At 35.6% G+C, this 25281-nt stretch overlaps 1 long non-coding RNA gene across 4 annotated transcripts; it reads right to left on the bottom strand.

Annotated features, from left to right (window-relative positions):
* Nucleotides 1-11954: 11954 nt before the first annotated feature.
* LOC145008456 (uncharacterized) lies at nucleotides 11955-20367 on the bottom strand. Of its 4 annotated transcripts, XR_013663453.1 has the most exons (5): nucleotides 20114-20367; nucleotides 19341-19396; nucleotides 19161-19234; nucleotides 16330-16483; nucleotides 11955-12149 (listed from the first exon to the last, which is right to left on the bottom strand). It is a non-coding gene; the product is annotated as an uncharacterized LOC145008456 (long non-coding RNA). The 4 variants fall into 4 exon arrangements; XR_013663452.1 differs by lacking the exon at nucleotides 11955-12149 and having other exon boundaries at nucleotides 16247-16483; nucleotides 20114-20366; XR_013663455.1 differs by lacking the exons at nucleotides 11955-12149; nucleotides 16330-16483 and adding an exon at nucleotides 17350-19086 and having other exon boundaries at nucleotides 20114-20366.
* Nucleotides 20368-25281: the final 4914 nt, after the last annotated feature.

Below are 25281 nucleotides of genomic sequence, written 5' to 3'. Positions count from 1 at the left end.
CCACCAGCCAACAACCTTCACTCTATGCTTCTCACTTTCTCTGTAAACCCTATACCACATATACGGCTGTAACTCTTCCTCCCTTTCGTATTTTTGGAGCTTCGCAGCCATACAGTGGTCAACGATGTTGACTATCCTCTTTTATCCACCATTTTCTCCCTATGAGACGTTAAAGACACGCCATCCCAAACTTGGAAGAACTAGGGCTTTTGTTTGTTGGGTCTAATAGGAAACAAGTTTTCCTCGTCCCCACCCTCACCCATCCAAATTCCTTCTTCTTCAAATGATTATATGTCCTTACCTCTCAACCATACCTGAATCAATATCTCTATCTCTCTTGTGTCTATTCTCTCAATATCTCTTGCGCTTTCCTGTTACAGATAGAGTTTGAGAGCGAAAAGAAGAAAGAAGAAAGAAAAGATGTGCCTATTCTTCCTCTTTTCTTCCTATGGCTCGATCACAACCCTTCTTCTCCCTTCTTATTATTTCTTTTTTCTTTATTTGAGGGTGAGGGTGTGAGGTGGCGTTCGAAGGTTGTCAAGGGGTTGTGAGGAGATGATGGCTGGTGATTGTTCGGTAATGGAGAAATAAGGGTGTATTTGTGTGAGTGATTAACAAACTTTTAGCAACACTGAGTGCAGAAGCCCTAAAATTTTAAGCAACTTTCAGAGGGAAAAAGGGAGAAAAGAAAAGAACAATGTATCGAGAATCGGGAAAAAGAAGCGGAGAAATAACCAAATCCATCTTCGATCCCTACCAAATGCATGTAAGATTTTCTCATGAGATCGTCCAACTTGGGGGTGCTTCTCGCGTCTTCCTGATATGCTTTGGAGTTCATTATTGGTATTTTTATAATTTTCTATTCCTCTAATCTTTATACATACACACACCTTTTACCTTTGTTTCTTGAACTTTTGAGTATTCTTTATCTACATAGGTATCTTGGACACTGTATAAGTTATGCGGTTGTAGGGTTTGCCTTACTTGGCGCAGCCGTGACTTGCCACCTATCAGTTACAAATCCTTTAGCAGCAAGAAGAGACGCCTTACAAATCACTGTGATTCGCCACAGTTCTTCAAGTTCAACAGAAGGTTGTGGTTCAATTGTGAAACGTAGTAGTAATGCAGAAACTAGTCATTTAGGTAACAATTGGAATCATGCAGAAGGAATCAACAGTAAAAAAAGCTTAAATAGTGGAAGACCTAGTGTAGTTCTATATAGTAGTTATTTCAGATCAATTGTCCAAGAAGCTGAAAGAAACTTTGACCAAAATAGTGATGAGTCAACTTCAAATCAGCAAACACTTGACTTGAACTTAGCTTTGACGTTTCAAGAAAGGTTAATGACCCAGGAATCACGTCTTTGTTGAAGAAAAGGGCAAGAGAAGGGTACATTGAGTTGACTAATTTTTTACAAGATAGGGGTTTGGATCCGAATTTTGAGATAAAAATGCAGATAAATATCTTACCACCAGCTGCATTTTGTGATGAAAAAACGGAGAAGTTCTGGAAAAATTGATGACAAGAATGGATAATGGAACAATGGGAGAAGAACTATTAAATCAACTCCATTGATGGTGCTAACAATGGAAGCTCTCTGGTGGTTATCTCAAAAGGGATGTTGAGATTTTATTTTAAGAGTAGTTTGCATAATGCATAGTCTTATTGTGTATTGTGTATTCTTATTTTATGATTAGGACTTCTCTATTGTTATTTTCGGTAATGTTTAATCATCTTAATATGGTTTGTGAGTTTTTATTAATCATCACATGTGATTCTTGAATATTGTACTTATCTTTAGTACAATCTGCTATGAAATATATATGTTATCCTAATATGCTATCTGTTACAGTTTTTTGTTCTAAAATGTTGTTATATTTATAGATGGGTTCAAGTCTTCATATTAGATGTTCTTTCTAAATACAAGGCAGCTGATGCTCGTGAAGTTGAAAATATAGTAGAGAGAGTCACTCCAAGACTGCAACATGCAAATTGTGTCGTAGTTCTTTCACCTGTTAAGGTGGATTTGATTACTTATTGTTTCAAAATAAATTACTTTTCATGAAGCATAGGGACAATATTGCAATGTACTCTTTTCCTTTTGTATTTGTCATATATCCATGTTCTGATTTCTCTACTTTTGAACATGATTAGGTTAAAAGATGATCCCTCAACAAATGGATCTCATCAGCAGTCCTGATGTGATTCAGAACCCCTGCAAGAAAATGGCTCATCCTCTTGTGACATTACTTTCTGCAGAAGGAGATCCAATATGTTTCACTAAGGAACATCAACCTTATTGTACAGAGGCGTCCTACAATTCTTGCTCATGAAATTAAGGTATCATGCTTTAGTATTTGCTTCTTTTCATACCCTTGTTTATATAATCTAAAGGGTTGAATGAAAAAAATACTACACCTACTTTCTAGGTATTCTTTTGCAAGTAAAACCATCCAATATATGTGAAGTTGGAGAAGTTAGAGGTCATGATTAAGCTTGCTTCAGATAGAAATATTAATCAGGTAACTAAAACTCTCTTACTTTGCATTTGTTAGTTGTTACAAAACACAAGACTGGACAAATATTATATGCTAAAGATTATACATTTATGAGTATTTTTTTTCTCGACTAAAGCTAACTAAATTGGCTATGTTTCTTGTTGTTTTTGTTAACCAAAGTTTATCAACTTTGTGAATATTATTCTGACTTGTTTTGATATTTATTTTTGATATTTTATTCTTAATGTTGGTTCTAACTTCATTTTTTTTCTTTTTTTTTTAAATAGTTAAAAGGGACCTGAATAGGGGTTCTCTGAATTTGTAGTGATGGCTGCAGACACTAAAGATTTTGAAATGATTTCCCAGATTCCATTCCTTACTAAATATAAGGTATGTTTCTAATATTTTTGTATTTGTATTTTTACACTTAACAATGCTGATAAAGTTATAAAAACCAATAATGTACTAAAAAGATACTAAGGAAGAGTACAAGTCAAGTAGGTAGCCATTAAGGGGCTAAGTTGATAAATAAATCATAAATCAATGAGTTTGATGTTATTTTTATATATATAAATTATAAACATATAATTGCAGAATGTAGCATATGTTTTTGTTGCTTCAAAAGAAGAATTAGGGAGAGACATTAAACAACATTGACCATGAAGCAATGGTTGTTGACCCTGCACTTGTATTAACCATCCAGGTTGGCAGTTGTACAAGGGAGGGGCCATGATAAGGCCGCTGATTGGTGGAGTGTTGGAATTTTAATGTATGAAATGCTTACTGGAAAGGTCGGTGTGCTGTCACCCTTAATTACTTTAAATTACTATTAAATTCCCCTTACTTTTAGAGTGAGGGTAAAAATGTAATTTTATTCGACATTGTGTCTTTGCAGCCTCCGTTTATAGGTGGACACAGACAGAAGATTCAGGAGAAAATAGTGAAGGACAAGATAAAGCTTCCGGTATTCTTGTCAAGTGAAGCACATTCGCTTTTGAAAGGGGTAATGTTGTAATTTGTAATACTATATGCATGTGTTATAGTTGTTGGTTAATATTATATGCATGCGAATACTGCAATTTCTATTTTGAGCTTCACCTGATGGAGAGGTACAACCGTTCATGCTATTTTAATACATGTTGAAACAGAAACACTAGAAGTTTTTCAATTAATTTTTAATATATATATATATATATATATATATATATATATATATATATATATATATATATATATATATATATATATATATATATATATATATATATATATATATATGGTAGGGGTTGATAACTTTCTCTTAGCTTGGTTTAATGATAAGATGGTGGTCATTAGGATCCATGTGATCAGAATTTCCCTGGTGCTCCAACATTTTTGCCAGGTAAACCCAAGGGCTATTTGGTCATTAAAAAATGTTAAATTTTTATGGTGTCTAATCTGTTATTAAATTTGCAGTTGTGCAATTTGCGGGGCAGCATCCTGGTGGGCTTGGAGTTCCTGCTGTTGGCATGGCGTTCCCTGGCTATGTTACTCAACCCAATGGAATGGGGAATTCAGAAATGACATGGTACTTCAAATATATATAAGTAAATAAATATTTAAGATAATAATAGTTAGGTGAGTAAATGGTTAAAATTGTGAAATTTTGTTGTAGGCTACCTATTTTGGCTGGTGCTACTGGGGCTTTTGGCTGCTTCACCTTATATCACAATGGATGGTGCTTATCATGCTATGCCATCTGGCCAGACCTCTACATTGCCTCCTACAAGGTATGTTACTTGTTATTATAATTAACGATTCTGAGGGTATTTAGGTCATTTACTCATAATTTTGTGTTTTCAAGTTTACAGGTAGATCACACTTGCTTGGCTAAACGTTATTCTGTATGCTTTCAAATTTGTCTTCTTCCTGAATTCTTTTTCTTTGTAAGTTTAGCCTTATTCTTTTCTTCAATTAAGTGTTCTCTGGAGAGTGTTGTATGAACAACAATAAATCAACATTTTTTTCCTTCTTTTTCTTGTACGAACAATACATAGTCATAGTTTGGCTTATTTAGTTGCTTATTTTGTTTATTAGTTGCTTGTTTTCTAGCTTATTACAGTTACTGATTGGTTTCTTGTTATGCTTAAATCTTAACAGCTATCATGGCAACCTTCAATAATAGTTTTGGACCGGCACCTTCTTGCAAAAGATATCGTGTACGTGTTCTTCTGCTGCTATTGTGGATCCGGGAACATCCTTGCTTACTAGTCCAACTGTATGTATCTCACGTGAAGCTTCTGCTAGAATTATTAATCTTAGAGATTTCAAGTTTTTCATATTTCTTGTATCTAATTAGTTTGTAAATTTCCGTTACAACTTTTATTGATTTGTTTTATCTTTCCATGGAACGATTATTTGTATGACATTATATTTTGTGCAATGAATTGTATTTTTGTATATGATAATTTATTTATTAAGAGACATTAAATGAAAATTTAATTCGAAAATTAGTAATTCTAGAAATAATATTTTTTTAAAACATATAAATTTACGATACGCAAAAATGTGTGTCATCTTCATTTATGACATGGTCTCTCTTGACAGGGGCTTCCTTAATACGCAATGTGTGTCATAAACACGCGCGTCGTAAGGTTACGACATGCAAATGCGTGTCGTCTTCCTTTACGACAAGGCCTTCCTTGATATGCATTGTGCATTGTAAATGTGCATCGTAAATGCGCGTCATCTCTCTTTATGACAGGGCCTTCCTTGACGCGCATTTGCGCGTCGTCTGAGCGTTTTACGATGCGCAATGAGCGTCGTAAAAGGTTGTTTTTCTAGTAGTGGAAGAGGAAGGCTCCCTAAAAGAGCCACCATAAGGGAAAGTCCTAAGATGGCACCTCTTCTAGTGGAACCAAGGTTGGTCTTGTTGCACCCTCTTCAAACCCAAAGGATGCAGAGTGTTATCACTGCCACGACAAAGGGGATTAGAAACGATGATGCCCGAAATGTCTGCAAGATATCAATGACGGAAAGATCAAGCTATCCTACGCAGGTATTTACACTATTTAATCTAATGATTCATCACATGCTATTTCTTGGGTTTTCGATACAGGGTGTGGTTTTCACATTTGTTCTGATTTTCAGGGCCTAAGAAGAAATAGGGATGTGGAGCATGGGAAGATAAACTTGATCATGGGGAAAAAAAGAGTGTTGCTTGTCACCAAGATTGGAGATTACTCTTTAGTGCTTAGTAATGGATTAGGACTAGATTTAAATAACTGTTGCTATTCACCAGAAATGGCAAGAAACATCATTCATTTTAATGGTTTGTATAGACAAGGATTTAGATATTCATTTGATAATAAAACGGCTTCTGTTAATTCTTATCTTAATGGTGTTTTCTATTTTGAAACATTGCCTTGTAATTGAATATATGAAACTGTGACAGTTGTAGACAATCTAGGAAATGATGGGTTGTGTATCGATTCTTCCAATGGTTTGGATAAAGAATGCTTGTGGCATTTTCGTCTTGGACATGTCAATAAGAAGTGCATAGCCCAACTGAGTCATTTGACCTTATGGACGATGACGTGTGTGAATCTTGTTTACTTGAAAAGATGACCAAGTCGCCCTTCACTGGTACTTGTGAAAGGGGTGAGGGTTTATTGGATCTCATACACACCGATGTGTGTGGGCCCTTTAGATCCACCACAAGGGATACAATTCGCTTCTATGTCACTTTCATCTATGATTATATCAGACATGGGTATATCTACTTAATCAAGAACAAGTCGGAAACCTTTGAAAAGTTTAAAGAGTTTAAGCAGGAAGTGGAGAATCAATAGGGCAAGAAAATCAAGATGCTTCGATCTGATCGAGCTGGAGAGTACCTTAGTCTTGAATTCCACGACAACCTCAACGAATAACGAATCGTTTTGCAATTGACGCTGCCTAGGACACCACAGTTAAATGGTGTGGCTGAGAGGCATATTCGAACCTTGATGGACATGGTTCGTTCCATGATGAGTCGTGCTTCGCTACCTATCTCATTATGGGGGTATGCCTTAGAGACTGCCATCCATATCCTTAACTTAGTCCTTACAAAGAAGGATTCCAAAACACCTCACAAGATGTGGACAGGGAAAGCTCCCTCGTTGGCGAATATCAAGGTTTGAGGTTGCAAGGCTTTCGTAAGATGAGAGACTCACGGCAAGCTCGAACCTTGTAGTGAGCGGTGTATTTTCATCAGCTATTCGCATAAGTCCTTTGGATATCTCTTCTATAGACCAAGTGACAATGTTGTCGTCGTTGCGAGGAGAGGGGTTTTCCGAGAGCGAGAACTCATAAGCCAAGGGGACAGTAGGAGGCAAATCAATCTTGAAGAGGTTCAAGAATCGAACGATGAAGGAACCTCTAACACTGGTACTCAACTTGAGGAGGAAACTCCTGTTGAACCGATTGAAGAGTCCTTACCTCTTAGACATTCCAGTAGAGTTAGTGCTCTGCCTGTGTTGTATGGTTTTCATATAACAAGTGAGGGTGATACATTTATTAGTGACAATACACTAATAAATTTGGATGAACCTAATAGGTGCATGGAAGCCATGGCAGCCCAGAGTCTGAAAAATGGAAAGAGGCTATGGATAACAAGATTCAGTCCATGTATGACAACCAAATTTGGATTTTGGTTGACAATGTGACATGTCGTAAGACGGTCGGGTGCAAATGGATCTTCGAGAAGAAGACCGACATGGATGGGAAGGTACACACTTATAAGGCGCAATTGGTTGCGAAGTGCATTACTCAAACGCCCAGAGTTGACTATGATGAGACCTTCTCACCAATTGCGAAGATAAAGTCTATTAGGGTGATGCTAGTCATTGCTGCATTTCATGACTATGAAATATTGCATATGGATGTCAAAACCACTTTCCTTTTTGGGAAGTTGGCTGAGGATGTTTACATGAGTCAGCCATAAGGTTTTCATGGACCTGATGAACAGAGTATGCCGACCTTACTTGGATTAGTTCGTCATCGTTTTCATTGACGACATCCTGATCTACTCCCGGAGTAAGGAAGAGCATGGCGATCACCTCCGACTAGTTTTAGGAACTCTACGAACGGAGAAACTTTATGCGAAGTTCTCGAAATGTGAATTTTGGATCCGAAGAGTCGAATTCTTAGGACACGTGGTAAGCGAAGAGGGAATCCACGTGGACCCCTCCAAAATTAAAGCCATTGAGAACTGGTCAGCACCGAAAACGCTGACAGAAATTCGTCAATTTCTAGGTCTTGCTGGCTACTACCGCAGATTCATTCAGAACTTCTCCCGAATAGCGAAACCTCTTACAACCCTGACCCAGAAAGGTGTGGCCTTTGACTGGGAAGAGAAACAAGAGAGAGCGTTCCAAACGCTCAAACGAGCCTTGTGCACCGCGCCAATACTATCTCTCCCCGAAGGGATAGAAGACTTCGTAGTCTATTGCGATGCATCGAACCAAGGGCTCGGGTGTGTTCTGATGCAACGAGGTAAGGTCATCGCCTACGCCTCCCGACAGTTGAAGACACACGAAGTTAACTATACGACACACGATCTTGAACTGGGAGCAGTAGTGTTTGCTCTGAAGATTTGGAGACATTACTTGTATGGAACGAAGAGCACTATCTTTACCGACCACAAGAGTCTACAACACATATTCGATCAGAAGGAGCTCAACATGAGGCAACGACGGTGGGTCGAGCTACTCAGTGATTACGAATGTGATATTCGTTATCATCCGGGTAAAGCCAACGTAGTAGCAGACGCCCTGAGTCGGAAAGAATATTCTGGTCGCAAGGTCAAGTCGCTATCAATAACCATCCATTCACACTTGTCTAACCAAATTCAGGCGGCCCAACTTGAAGCCATGAGACCTGAAAATGTGACGGGTGAATCCCTTAGAGGAATGGACAAGAACTTAGAAGCCAAGGGTGACGGAGCCTTATACTTCATGAATCGGATTTGGACACCGAAACACGGTGGTTTCCGAGACCTAGTCATGACCGAGGCGCACAACACTCGGTATTCCGTCCACCCAGGTTCAGATAAGATGTATCTGGATCTTAAAAAGCTATACTGGTGGCCTAATATGAAAGCAGAGATTGCTACCTTCGTATGTAAATGCCTTACTTGCGCAAAGGTAAAGGTCGAATACCAGAAGCCCTCTGGTTTATTGCAACAACCAGAAATTCCAGAATGGAAGTGGGAGCGGATCACTATGGATTTCATAACCAAATTGCCCAAGACAACGGGTGGACTTGATACCATATGGGTCATCGTTGATAGATTGACCAAGTCTGCACACTTCCTACCTATCAAAGAAACCGACAAAATGGAGAAACTTACGAGAACATACATTAGGGAAGTCGTACGATTACATGGTGTACCTATATCCATTATCTCCAATCGAGATAGTAGGTTCACCTCAAGATTTTGGCAATCACTACAACATTCCCTAGGAACAAGGCTGGACATGAGCACAGCCTACCATCCACAGACTGACGGACAGAGTGAGAGAACAATCCAGACTTTAGAAGATATGTTGCGTGCTTGTGTAATTGACTTTGGAAAAGCATGGGATACTCATTTACCCCTCGTTGAATTTTCCTACAACAACAGTTATCACACGAGCATAAAAGCAGCACCATTTGAAGCTCTCTACGGCCGAAAGTGCAGATCCCCTCTGTGCTGGGCTGAGGTGGGTGATACCCAATTAGCGAGAGGGCAAGCTTCCGACAGTACTCTCACTGGTCCGGAAATCATTCGGGAAACGACAGAGAAGATCATTCAGATTCGTGAACGATTGAAAGCCTCTAGAGACCGACAAAAGAGCTACGCTGATAAACGCAGAAAACCTTTGGAATTTCAGGTGGGAGACCGAGTCCTTCTCAAAGTCTCACCCTGGAAGGGCTTGATACGCTTCGGTAAGCGTGGGAAGCTTAATCCTAGGTACATAGGGCCTTTCGAGATTCTCGCTAGAGTCGGCCCCGTAGCTTACAAACTTGATCTACCCGACACACTTCGTAACGTACATTCTACATTCCACGTATCTAACTTGAAAAAGTGTCTGTCCGACGAGACTCTCGTAATCCCACTCGATGAAATCGAGATCAACGAGAGCCTCAACTTCGTGGAAGAACCTGTAGAGATCATGGACCGTGAGGTCAAGCAGAAGAAGCAAAGTCGTATCCCTATCGTGAAGGTTCGCTGGAACGCCAAGCGAGGACCAGAATTCACTTGGGAACGCGAGGATCATATGAAACTGAAACATCCTCATCTCTTCGCTTAGTTATTTGTAACTTCTTATTTGCTTAAATTCTAATTTCGGGACGAAATTCCTTCTAACGGGGGGATGATGTGACAACCCGAAATTTTCATTTGTACGAACATCATCTATTCAATAGAAGCTAGTCCAATTTCTGTAAATTTCAGACTTGTCCGAACAAGTTTGTGTACATTAGGGTTTACGTTTCTGGACATATCCGGAGAATGGATGCTCCTATGATCGTGAAACTTGAACATTTTAAGTTTCACAATGTTATAGTCCGACTTCCGGAATAAAAATATTTTCTGTCAAAATATTCCAGGACTATAAATAGTTTTCTGAACTAAATTAATTCATTATTCACAATTCCAACTGGAGAAAAGCCAATTCTCTCTGACGGATCTTCGAGTTTTCATCCCGGATTGTGAGTCTGCTTTCCTAAACATGTTTTAATGCTTGCTATATGCTTTATAACATCATTTATATGTCCAAAACACAAGATCCGTGAGTTTACCGCCCAAGAACGTTCTTGGGGAGTAAACTCCAAAACGAAGCCAAAAGGCTTCCTAGTCCCGATTCCGTCTTAGACAACGAGTAAAGGACCTTGTGTATGATCTTTATGGACCAAAAAGCAACCAAAATCAACAAAGTTAGAGGAGTTTACGGCCAAAGAACTCTTGGGCCGTAAACCCCTCTTCCTTAAGTAAAAATCATTCCAAGCACACCTAAGACCTTAAGACAATTTACCTTGCATACTTGGGACTAGAATGGAGAGTAGAACACATCAAAACTACTCCTTGAAAGGAGTTTACGGCCAATGAACATATCTTGGGCCGTAAACTCCAAGTGATGCCCTAAATGTGTGCATCTTGTCCCCATAAGCCTTAGATAAATTCATGGAAGCCATCCTTGATGTTTAAAAGCCTCAAATCAATTTAATTCCAAGAGTTTACGGCCGTAAACTCTAGGGTGAATGTCTTTAGGCCGTAAACTCCCATATGGAGTGTTCTAGAGCCTTAAACTACTTCATGTGTTATTCCAACAAAGCTAGGAGTGAGCTAGGACCAAGATAGCACCATAAAACACCCAAAACCAACCTTTGATGAGTTCACGGCCATAAACCCATGAGTTTACGGCCGTAAACTCCAAGATGTGGGGTTTGTTGGGTGGTAAACTCCTATACAAGGCCATTTGATGTTTCAAACCCTTTTGCCTTGTCCCGTAACAACTTAGATGCAACCATTTGAACCTTAAACACTCATAAGAGTGCTTACATGTTCCTAATTGTATTAACTTACTTTGTTAAGTTATTATGTGGCTAATTAGTTATATATATGCTTATTATATGATAACTAGGCTCGTACGTGTGAACAAGTCTCCATTTGACACTTAGCACGATACCCGATACCTCAATTCAAGCGACTCACCACATGTGAGTTCATACCCCTTGAATCAACCTTTGAAATGATTTTAAATGTTTTAAACACTTTATGGGGGGGATACAAGTCAAATACTTATAGTTATTGCTTCAATCACATGTGATTGCCTTTAATCACATGTGATTAATAACTAAGAAAACAACGATTTTTACCAATGTTCAAACTGTTTATCAAACTGTTTCACTTCAAACGTTTTACAAACTCTTTTTACTTATCAAATGCTTTTATTAAACTTTGTTCTACTTCTTATAAATTGCATGCCCACGTACGTATAGATGTATAAATAATGTTTAAAAGGCTTAGGAAAGCCACCTATCCTATTTCCTTTTCCTCGATTTGGATGTGGTCTGGTGGAGCTTCGGGTGACCATCCGAAAGTCGTTTCAACATTAGTTATATATAATATATACATGTATAGACATAAAAGTACTTCCATACTCATATTTATCAGTACATCAATAGTTAGTTACCATCGGGGTAACACAGTACAATACATATACAATGATACTAGAAACAATACATATACAATGATACTAGAACAATACATATACAATGATACTAGAAACAATACATATACAATGATACTAGAAACAATACATATACAATGATACTAGAAACAATACATATACAATGATACTAGAAACAATACATATACAATGATACTAGAAACAATACATATGCATATACTAGAAACAATACATATACAATGATGCTAGAAACAATACATATGCATATACTAGAACGAGAAATAGTACATATACATGAATACTTTATTATGGTGATTTAAATCGGAGCATGACTTAACTGTCATGGCTCGAGTTGTAGCCAGAATTCTTTTGAAGGGAGAGCGTTGAGTTTGCGTATAGATCTATACTGGATTGACAATCCTACACCTTGCTGCTAGCTACAGCCGGACCTGCAGGTCTGCGGGTGCCAAACGTCATTCCGTTATTACGACCATTCATTTGTCGTTGTTACTAGTCGATAGTATGGTGCAATTTATCACATAATGCCTTAATATAAATCCGGTTTAAGGTAGTTAGTATCGCAGTAGTTCTTAAAACACAAAGGCTACAGTACTACATTAATTTACCCATTACATATTTTAGTGATAACCTCACTTACACGTTTATGTACAAACTATATTTTGATAAATGATAGTTACATTTGGGAAATTACACACTTTTACATCAAGCGAACATACAAAACAGTTAAGCCTTGGTAGAAGGCTTCTTTAATAGAAAATATAGGTTTTTCTGAGAGATTCAAACTTTTACAAACGATTGCAAACTTTTACATACATTTTACAAACTTATACTTGATACAGATTCAAACATTTTTGAAGAACAACTTCTGACACTAAAATACTTATGAACTCACCAGCTTAATGCTGATAAACTCTTTCAAAATAACTTGTATTCTCAGGTCGTCAGTAGACAGGTACCGAGACCAGCTTTTGAGAAGATGGAGCGCATTCAAGACTCATCTTATTATTTTGATATACGTTATTTTTGGTGTCTATAATGTACAGAACACGCTTGTATTAAAATTATATATATTTAATGCAATGGATGATGTTGTTTGCTTATTTACATTTACTGTGTTGTGATACTTACATGACGTCCTCCGCCCCAGAACGTTTCCGCCGTTCTTGGTTTTAGGGTGTGACACCCTGGCAGAGCACATTGGACCGCAGTCAAGAATATTCTTAAGTACCTTCGGAGGACCAAGGAATGGTTTCTAGTCCTTGGTGGGAGTGATGACTTAAGGGTGCAAGGGTATAGTGATGCCTGTTTCAAATAAAACGAGAAAACTACCGTTCTCAGTCGGGCTGGGTCTTTACCCTGAATGGAGGAGCAGTGACTTGGAAAAGTTCCAAGTAGGAGACCGTAGTTGATTCAACATGCGAATCATTGTATATAGCGGTGAGTGAAGCGTCGAAGGAGGTGATATGGTTGAAGAACTTCATTGGAGACCTTGGAGTTGTGCCATCCATAAAGGAGCCCATGGATATTTTCTGTGATAATGAAGGAGCGGTTGCCTTGACTAAGGAACCGAGGGATCACGGCAAATCTCAACATATCGACAAGAAATATCACTTTATTAGACATCGGGTGGAAGAGTGACTCCTCGTAGTAAAGATGGCATCATCAGAGGATAACACAGGAGATCCCCTTACGAAGGGACTGAGTATGGTTAAGCACTTGCAGCACGCTAGGAGCATTGGGCGGAAGGACAATATTAGTTTAGATTAGATAGCTTCGAAACGTGTAATAGATAAATTGTAATTAACATTTGATGATTAAATAAAGAAGTATTATTTATGAGTAAAGTTACTGTCTTATGTTAATTATTTACCTATTGTTTCACTTTGCATGTTTTGACTTCCTAAATAATAAGATTATTCGAACAGTCCACAGTCGCTCATACTTTGGAAGTAGGTATGAAAGAAGACTGTGATGAATTGGGTTGTAGACTGTCTGAACTGTGTTAGACATTGCAAAAGTTTTTTGCAATGTTCATGAGTGCTTATGAATAAGATTTGCGCATTCGATCAAATCAACGCTTGCTGGTATCACTTCATGGAATTTATCATGAGTGATCGCAACATGATAATATCATATGGTCTTGAAACCTAGATATATGGTTTATTGTTTGCAAGTTGGTTGTGTATTGAGAATGCGTAAACGAATCAGTAACTTGATGTTATAAAACGCATTGTGCATAATTTGATGAGTGAATGGTAAATGAATATAAGTTGTAGTTTATCTGTTCCTTTTGTCCTAAGAGGGTAAAAGCGATATCTGGGCACCTCGATGATTTGGTTTGACTTATGTGTCAGGCCCGGTCAGGACTGAATTGATGTGTTCAATTAAGTTATATGTCAAACAGATCAGAGATCGAGAAACAAACTGCTAGACAATAAGTATGACTATGTTCCATGTAATTTCCCGCACGATATCTTGATAACAGAGGACTATATGATCCTTTATCTAAAGGACATGTTACTGATAAGATCTGAGTTCGACAACGTCATTGAGAACTACGATTGCTAATGGGATCCTGAAGTCGTACTTGTATTTATAATTACTAGACTTATCCAAGTGGAAGATTGTTGGATTAGTGTCTAACCCCGTAACTATATTTGGTATGTACTTGACCCGATTGTGCATGGTCCTTTTGGGTTGCCTTCACTAAAGCAACTAGACAAGATTATTTATAGAGAGAAAAGTTATTATGATTTATTAATATATTATATGAATAATATATTAAAAGAGAAATCATATAGTTTAATTAATATTGGTCAAGAATTAGTTAAGAATTAATTATGTGGCTAAAAGAGATTAATTAAATAAAGGGTTCTGGAACTGTGAATTATAAGATAATTGAGTTTGGGCTGTGAATCCTTATGGATATAAGGGAGAAGAAATTTAGAGTGGAAGCACACTCTAATTTCGTCCAAGGGGACTTACTCCAGAAGGTTCTTGAAGCTGCTTAGGGTTTAAGTCATCCAATTAGGGTTTTGACTACAAATGTTAACTAATTATAATCCAGGGGGTTTATCAACTGAAATGCGAATCGGTTTGCGATCATGAATCACCCGTTCACGGATTTGAAAGTGATTGCAAGAAGAATTTTTCTCGTGAGTTAATTAGGGTTTACTGAATACGGGTTAGACAGTTACAGGTTTTCTTTTTGTGTGCATGATTGAATATGATTGCATGTTCGCATAAAAGATAAGGAAACTAGCCAGCAGGAGTGGAAATTCAAAAGTTGTGTTAATGAGGTTTCATGTATAAAAGGATTGATTAATGGAAACTCTTAGTTTATATTTATTTTTATATTGTTATAGTATAGGATCCTTACTCTAAATATTGTATATGTTATCTATATATAAGCTTACGGACATCTCCTGTGTTTTTATTTGAACTTATAATTCTTGACTATAGACATCTCTTGTTCATAGTCTAAGTGGGTTTAAATATTACATTTTTCTTAGATGTTTATTTTATTTTTTGTGAGTGTTCCATTATGTGGAAATAAGAAGTTTATAATGTTTCTTTTGCAACTTTCACACTTATGTAATAAAATCAATTTAAGACTGAAATTCAGTCGTTTCAATGTGATAATGCCGAGAATTTAATAATCAATCTCTTCTTAACCAATAGCATTCAAATGGAATTCAAATTCATTTTTTTTCCATACATATCACAACAGAATGGTGAAATAGAAAGATTCATCTGTACTATAAATAATGTTATTCGCACCTTCCTCTTTCAGGCTTTTCTTCCTCCCAACTTTTAGACAGAAGCCTGATAAGTGTAAAATATGCTAGTTTTAATCCTAACTAATTTAGACAAAAACCAACAAACGATAGACAATGTACGTAATCGAATTGTAGTTTAGTGCATGTAAGTAAGGTATCGAACACAGTGATCAGTAATAATAATAATTAAAACTACTACTAATGTTAACAAATTAAAACACATTGGGGTTATCAACTGTAATGGGAATCGGTTTGGGATCATGAATCAGCCGTTCATGGTTTTGGAAGTGATTGCGAGAAGAATTTATCTTGTGAGTTAATTAGGGTTTACCAAATCAGGGTTGGATAGTTAGAGGTTTACTTTTCGTGTGCATGATTGAATATGGTTGCATACTCGCATAAAAGATAAGGAAACAAGCCAGTGGGAGTGGTAATTCAAACGTTATGTTAATGACTTTTAATGTACAAAAGGATTGATGAATGGAAACTCTTAGTTTATATTTATTTTTGTATTTTGTATAGTCTAGGATCCTTACTCTAAATATTGTATATGTAATCTATATATAAGGGTATGGACATCTCCTGTGTTTTTATTTGAACTTATACTTCTTGACTTACGGGCATCTCTTGTTCTTAGTCTAAATGGGTTTAAATATTACATTTTTCTTCGTTGTTTATTATTATTAATTTTTTTATGGTTGTTCCGTTACGTAGGAATATGAAGTTTATAATGTTTCTTTTGTAGCTTTCACACTTGAGTAAAAAATCAATTTAATACTGAATTGCAATTGTTTCAATGTGATAATGTCGAGAATTTAATAACGAACCTCTTCTTACCCAACTGCATTCAAATGGAATACAAATCCGATTTTTTTTGTCCATACACAATACAACAGAACGGTGAAGTAGAAAGATTCATCTGTACCACAAATAATAGTATTCACATGTTCCTCTTTCAAGCTTTTCTTCCTCCCAAGTTTTTGACATAAACCTGATACATGTACAACATACTACTTTTAATTGTAACTTAGACAAAAACTAACAAACGATAGACAGTGTACCTAATAGAATAATAGTTTAGTGCGGGTAAGTAAGATATCGAACACAACGAACAATAATAATAATTAAAACTACTACTACTAATGTTAACTAATTAAAACATAGGGGGTTATCAGCTGTAATGAGAATCGGTTTGCGATCATGAATCACCCATTTAGGGTTTTGAGATTGATTGCGAGAAGCATTTATCTCGTGAGTTAATTAGGGTTTATCGAATAAGGGTTGGACAGTTGGAGGTTTTCTTTTCGTGTGCATGATTGAATATGTTTGCATGTTTGCATAAAAAAGAAGGAAACTAGCCAGTGGGAGTGGAAATTCAAACGTTATGCTAATGAGTTTTCATGTATAAAAGGATTGATGAATGGAAACCTTTAGTTTATATTTATTTTTATATTTTTATAGTATATGATCCTTACTCTAAATATTGTGTGTGTGTGTGTCTATATATATATATATATATATATATATATATATATATATATATATATATATATATATATATATATATATATATATATATATATATATATATATATATATATATACAAGGCTATGGACATCTCCTGTGTTTTTATTTGAAGACATCTCTTGTTTTTAGTCTAAGTGGGTTTAAATATTACATTTTCTTAGATGTTTATTTTTATTATTTTTTTTGTGGGTGTTCCGTTATGTGGGAACAAAAAGTTTATAATATTTCTTTTGTAGCTTTCACACTTATGTAAAAAATCAATTTAAGACTGAATTGGAATCGTTTCAATGTGATAATGTCGAGAATCTTGATAATGCCGAGAATCTAATAACGAACCTCTTCTAACCCAATTGTATTCAAAAGGAATTCAAATTCATTTTTTTCCCATACACATCACAACAGAATGGTGAAGTAGAAAGATTCATCTGTACTACAAATAATATTATTCGCACCTTCTTCAAGCTTTTCTTCCTCCCAAGTTTTAAATAGAAGCCTGATACGTGTAAAATATACTAGTTTTAATCCTAACTAACTTAGACAAAAACCAACAAACGATAGAAAGTGTACCTAATCGAACTTCAGCATCAATTATGTCTTGGAAAATGGTTTTGTTTTCTTTTTATAGAAAAATCATTTGGTTTTATTAACTTAGTCGGATTCCCTGAAAAATGACTGCAGAGATTCCACTTAATTTGCAGAGATTCCATCTTCTTTGGCTGGATCCGATTTTTTTATTGGTTTTATCTTTTTTCGTTCTTCTTGCTCGATGCACCTTCTTTGGAGTGAATACTTGTAGCTTCATTCATTAGTTGATCATCTTGTTCTTCTAAACTAATACCATCCATATCTTCATTATCGAAATATCCTTGTGAGGACATGTTGTCATTATCTTCCAACGAGAAATCTGTTAACATTTTTTCTCGTTTTTGGATTAGTTTATTTAGTTAATCATGGGAAATAATTGGATTTTCTCTTAATATTTTTTTCAGTATAATGGACCGTAGCAACTTATCTTCATTACAAGATGATCAACTAACGAATGAAGCTGCAAATATTCACTCCAAAGAAGGTGCATCGAGCAAGAAGAACGAAAAAAGACAAAACCAGTAAAAAAATCGGATCCAGCCAAAGAAGATGGAATCTCTGCAAATTAAGTGGAATCTCTACAATCATTTTTCAGGGAATCTGGAATCTGACTGAGATAATAAAACCAAATGATTTTTCTATAAAAAGAAAACAAAACCATTTTCCAAGACATAATTGATGCTGAAGTTCGGGTTTCAAGTCCGAAAACTGCCTATAAATACGTTGGTTCGAACTCCAGTAGTGGTGGTTGTTTTTGCTTTAGTAAAGATTGGATCAGGGATGAGAATAGTAGTTGATGGTTGAGATGTAGCGATTGAAGGGATAGAGACAAGTACCGAAACAGGTGGAGGAGAAGGGGGTTTGGAGCGAACAGGTTCCTCTGGGGTAGGCGAGCGAGGGGGGTTCCACCACGACCCGAAGCCTCGTCAGAGCTTTCGCTCTCTGAGTCTGAGTGAGTAGAAGGTTTGGTAAGAGGAGGAACATACACAAAGTCTGAATCGCTTGAGGATTGAAGAATTAGTCTTCGAGCTAGCTTCTTCTGCTTCTTCTGTTAAGGCTGTGAAGGAGCAGCCTTGTCAGACTTTCGTTTTTTAGGGGTTTGACCCTTGGTTGATTTACCGACGTTCGACTCTTTCTGTGTGTCTGATTTCTTTCCCCTCTTGGCTGGCCTGTCAGCCTCCTCTATTGAACGAACCATGGTTGGAGTGAGTTCCCTTGGGCCCGAAGAAGGATGCTTCTTTTACTCTTGAATAACGTTGCTTGCGTCAGACACGCAGGCATACATAGCTTCAGGGATTGAAACAATGAAGGAATATTTAGTGGGATCTGTGATGATGATTTTGGTGGTGTGAAAGGTTGCGATAGAGGAAAGAAGAGAATCCGCCATGATTGGAACGTGAAGACGATCCATTGCCCACTTTGTAATGATCCGTACATATCGTAATTTTTTCTCTTTTCTTTATCGGATAAATTTTCATATGCTGATGAAAAAAGTAAAAAGAGTAAATTTCATTGCTATATTTTTTATTTTTATTTATTTGGGGGATCACCATACCGTTATTTATTTCTTCAAACTTTTCCTAAGCGCCTTTATTTTTGTTCTTATCGAGATGATATTGAAGAGAGAGCCTAAAAAAGAAAAATGATAATTTTGGAATGTAGAATCATTGATGTGTAGCTAAATAATAAAAAGGATAGTCTTATCAATTATCAAACATCAAGAAAAAAAACATACTTGTGGAAAGCTTTTTGAATTTGCCTCGAACTGGCATCCTTTTCTACTCCTAGTACCTGGTCATTTAAAAGTCAAATAAACATGTTAAAAACCTTAAGACAATAGAAACATATTCAAGCATAAATTATGGATGTTAAATCAAAGATCAAGAAACCGCTTAATTGTATAAATCTACTTCCCAACAGATAACATATTTAGCACGCTCAACATTCAACAAGTTTGGAACAAAAATGTGATATTGTCGGGCAGAATACCCCATAGCTGGATGTAAGAAATTCAAGTTTCATATGGAATATCTTACTATTCTAACATAAAGTAATTTGAATTGTATGGTGGATGAATTCAGAGGAAGAACAGTGCCAATTATATGGGTGTCATGTTCAAAAAGGTTTTGGGCATTTAAAATCAGAAAAATTTACCCTCCCAAATGCAATATTTCCATGTTCCAACTTCCATCTGACTTACTAGTAGCTAAACCCGAATACATACCCCCGTAAAAACCCCAAATTTGAATCAATTGAAGAAATTCGCAACCCAAATTGGCATATCATGATAAAACCTAAACCTAAACCTAAACCATAGACCACATTTCAATCCGGTATTTAGTTATAAAATGCAACTTAGAATCCAAACACAAATAACCTACCAAAACATCGCTTTCTTGCGACAACAAGACGGTGATGCTGTTTTATATGCACACAACAGGAAACATATATCAAAACGGGAAAATCTAATGAAACACAAGGGAATTGAAAGGGAGATAGCATAGTTACCTTATACGGGTCAAGAGATTTTGACTCTACGGAGGCGAATAACAACAGAGAACATGTAAAGAATATCATCGATATGGTCCAGGTGTTCTTCATTGTTTTTTTATTTCAAGAAAATCGAATCCAAATCCCCAGAAGAATGTTCTGCGTTCAAAAGAGAATCAAGATCGCTAAATCCCACCCAAAAAAAAATTGTTATTCGAGTTATCGAGAGTGTTTGCGTTTACAACTTATAGCTTCATTAAGGAGAGGGGTCGAGAGGATTCCGAGCTTTTAAGAGGAGGGAAACGTGGCGTTTGTAGGCGGTGCCACGAGTATTGACCAATAGAAATTCAGGATTTTCTGTCCGTGACCTCATCACTCATCAACACCCTTCGTGCCAAAAATTGTTTCCGAGTAAATTTTAGTTTGGTCCCTAAGGTATACATGAATATGCAGGTTTAGTCCTAGTTTTGAAAACTTTGACACCAGTTATTCTTATGTTGGCAAATTTATCACTTTTGGTTACTTGTAAATCCTTAACCTGCTACCATCCATAAGTACTTTGACAATTATACACCTTTTTGTCTTTTATGTTTTTGACATTACAATAAACTTTAAAGACCAATTATACAAAAATAAAGTATATCCTAGAAATCATCAAAATATATATATATATATATATATATATATATATATATATATATATATATATATATATATATATATATATATATATATATATATATATATATATATTTGTCTCTTTTGTTTCTAGAGCGACAAATCTATTATTCAAACTTATCCGTGTCTAACTTGAATGAGATGATGAAATAAATAGATCAACAAATTAATTATCTGATCAAAATGTCAATGATACAATCAGAATTAAGTTCAATTTGGTAATGTTTTCAATAAAAAAAATAAAGACAAATGAGTAGGATAAATTCTTTGTTAGTAATTATAAACAAAATCAAATCAAACAAAGCAATATCTTAGAAATAGGAAAATGAAGTCTCCATTACGTATTTCCAATATTTATAACCATGTGTTATGATGTAAAAAAAGTACCAAAATGGTATTACTTTACTCTATAGCTACTTTCACTTATATATACTTTTCAAAATACAAAACTAACCTAAATGAAGGAGAGAATCTGAATGTCGTCGCACAACACTAAGAATAAACCAGACCACATGTTATAGATAAATAGGCGGCTGTCGTTTTTCAGATAAGAGAAAATGGTGGTGGAGATGGATAGAGTCACAACGAGCATTGAAAAGTGGATCGGTGATACAATTACGTTCTTTTGAAGATATGAGTCGAACTCGATTAATGAGTCAAAAGTTGTCATTGCAACTGACGTTGACACTGTAGGTATTAACATGTCGTGTCGTTGACTACCTCAGATTATGCTTAAAGATCTGAAGCGTGAAGAACTTTTGTTGTACAGTCGTGGTTTTCATCAATGCGTAAAGCTTATCCATGCGTAGTGTGTCTAACACTTCTCGTAAATACCTCTGATGATCGCCAACAGTCTAAACTTTGGAAGGGTTTGCGTGTTATAGAATTGTATGGCCCGTGTTGTGTTTGTTAAGTGCCAAGAGCGATGCTAACCAACTTCTGCAGGTCAGTGGAATGATGGTCATGTGCCTATAGGCTCACTGAGGTGTTGATCATGAGTCTTCAGCCCGTGGTTGGATGATGGCAACAACGGTGTTTGTCGTTGACTTTTTTACCATTTGACTTTTGGTCAAACTTGGGTAGAATTTAGTATTTGGCTAAGTATTGTCTCAATATGGAATTAGGTAGCTTGTGTTATTTATTTTACTGATGAGGTTGTTGTTGAGCTTCTGCTGTTTAGCATAGGTTAGTTTTCTTACTATATTATACTCTACAGTATCTATCCTGGTGTGTTAGCATGGTGTTATGCTTTAGCAAGCTGTTAGACAAGTAGACTAGTTTAGAAAGTTACTTGTGTTGATGGATTGTTGTTGATTATCTATTATTATTATTATTATTATTATTATTATTATTATTATTATTATTATTATTATACACACACACACACACACACACACATATATATATATATATATATATATATATATATATATATATATGTCATCATATCTTGTGGCGAGTTGAGGACAATACAACATTGTGTTGAAGGTTAAGATACTCAAGGTGGACTAACTTTATGCTGAAGGCCAAGGGTAGACCAACTTTATGTAGAAGGCTAGAGAGGGCGGACAAGCCTTGGGCTGAAGCCCAATGTTTGTATGCTTGCATGTACTGTGTGTTGTATGGTATTTTGGGGAACTCACTAAGTTTTTTCTTATATTTTTGGATCAAATGTTTTGTAGGTACTTTCTTTAAATCATAGTATTGGATTAGGTGTCTAAGCCCATAATTATAATTGGTATGTACTTGAATTTATCGTAGCACAGTCCTTTTGGGCTGCCTTCATACTTGCAACTAAACAAGATGACCTATTGAGAAAGAGAAAGAATTTATTATTTGGAATAATAAATTAATATTGAAAAGTGATGTATTAATGTATTATGAAAATAATATATTAATTAGAAATCATGTTATTTAATTAATATTTAATTAGAAATTAATTTGGAATTAAGTTTTGGATTAAATGAATTAATTAAAAGTACATAGGGTATTTAGCAATTAATTAATAGTTATGGTTTTAGGCTCTTGGAACATCCTAGAAGGGACTGACGAAAACTTCTAGGTAGGCTCTAGAATTTCCGTCCATGATCTTAGGGATGGGGAGTCCATGGGTTGCTTAGGCCCTAAGCTGAAAATTAGGGTTTCCTCCATCAAACCCTAGCTTTGGCTCTAAGCAACCTCAACTATTTAAAGAGCCTCAACCTTGTGGATTTCATCCATTCCATCAAACCCTAAGGATAGCTGAAATCTTGAAGCATCTTCATCCCCTCTCCTCTCATCCTCTTGCATAGTGAGTCATCAGAGGTGTTAGACTTGTGACACTTGCTCTCAAAGGTCAAGATCTTCAATAAATCCATTGTTATTACAACATAACAATAAATGCATGTATTCTAACCCTTGGTTTTTCAATTTCAAAAATTGTACTTACCTCCTAGGGTTTCTTGTCTTTGTTCAATGCTCGTATGTCTAATAAAGAAAACATAGATCCAACATATTAGGGTTGCATGCACACATAGGGATTGTTTGTCATGCTCAAAACCCATCATGTGGGAAGAAGAAGGTGTGATTGTACACATACATCAATAGTTTTATGATTTGAGATTCAGCAATGCTTTCCTTTATAACTCTGATTTTGGATTGTGGTTTATGAACAAATGGTTTTGACTTGATTATAAATTTATGAAAAAGGATGTTTACTCTAAATTAAAAAGGGAAAATTTATTCTAAAAATTCGGACGTTACAATCTCTCACAATAAGATTCAATATATGTGCAATACATAGTATTATTCGCACCTTCCTCTTACAAACTTCTTCCTCCCAACTTTTAGATACAAGCCTGATATGTGTAAAACATACTAGCTTTAATCGTAACTAACTTAGAAAAAAACCATCAAACAATAAGTAGTGCACCTAATCGAATAGTTGTTTAGTGCAGGTAAATAAGGTATCGAACATAGGAAACAGTAATAATGATTAAAACTACTACAAATGTTAACTAATTAAAACACAGGTGGGTTATGAGCTGTAATGGGAATCAGTTTGCGATCAAGAATCACTCGTTCAGGGTTTTGAAAGTGATTGCGAGAAAAATTTCTCTCGTGAGTTCATTAGGGTTTACCGAATCAGTGTTGGATAGTTAGAGGTTTTCTTTTGCATATTAGCAGAATAGATAAGGAAACTAGCCAGTGGGAGTGGAAATTCAAACGTATGTTAATAAGTTTTCAGTACAAAAGGATTGACGAATGGAAACTCTTACTTTATACTTGTTTTTATAATTTTATAATATAGGATCCTTACTCTGAATATTTTATATTTAATCTATATATAAGGCTATGGACATCACATGTTTTTTATTTGAACTTATACTTCTTGACTTACGGACATTTCTTGTTCTTAGTCTAAGTGGGATTAAATAATACATTTTTCTTAGATGTTTATTTTTATTATTATTATTTTTTTGTGGGTGTTCCGTTAAGTGGGAATAAGAAGTTTATAATATTTCTTTTGTAGCTTTCACAACTATGTAAAATGTCAATTTAAGTCTGAAATCCAATTGTTTCAATGTGATAATTCCGAGAATTACATAACAAACCTCGTATTACCCAATTGCATTCAAATGGAATTCAAATTCAGATTTTTTTGTCCATACACATCACAACAAAACGGTGAAGTAGAAAGATTCGTATGTACTATAAATAATATTATTCACACATTCCTCTTTCAAGCTTTTCTTCATCCTAAGTTTTAGATAGAATCCTGATACGTGTAAAATATACTAGTTTTAATCCGAACTAATTTAGACAAAAACCAACAAAATGTAGACAATGCACCTAATCGAATAGTGGTTTAGTGTATGTAAGTAAGGTATTGAACAAATGGAACATTAATAATAATTAAAACTACTACTAATGTTAACTAATTAAAACACAGGTAATCAGTTGTAATGGGAATCGGTTTGCGATCATGAATCACCCGTTCATGGTTTTGAAATTGATTGCGAAATGAATTTATCTTGTGAGTTAATTAGGCTTTACAGAATCAGGGTTGGACAGTTAAAGGTTATCTTTTCGTGTGCATGATTGAATGGCTGCATATTCGCATTAAAGATAAGGAAACTAGCCAGTAGGAGTGGAAAGTCAAACGCTATGTTAATGAGTTTCTATGTACAAAAGGATTAATGAATGGAAACTCTTAGTTTATATTTATCTTTATATTTTTTATAATATAAGATGCTTACTCTAAATATTGTATATGTAATCTATATATAAAGCTATGAACGTCTCTGGTTTTTTTTATCTGAACTTATAGTTATTGACTTAAGGACATCTCTTCTTCTTAGTCTAAGTAGGTTTAAATATTACATTTTTCTTTGATGTTTATTTTTATTTTTATTATTTTTTTGTGGTGTTTCGTTATGTGGGAATAAGAAGTTTATAATGTTTCTTTTGTCGCTTTCACACTTATGTAAAAAAAATCAATTTAAGACTGAAATCCAATCGTTTCAATG

This window comes from Lactuca saligna, chromosome 8, assembly GCF_052625555.1.
Source record: "Lactuca saligna cultivar CGN05327 chromosome 8, ASM5262555v1, whole genome shotgun sequence".
Classification (NCBI taxonomy): domain Eukaryota; kingdom Viridiplantae; phylum Streptophyta; class Magnoliopsida; order Asterales; family Asteraceae; genus Lactuca; species Lactuca saligna.
Note: the sequence above shows the minus strand (reverse complement) of the source record. Positions and strands in the feature narration are given on the sequence as shown.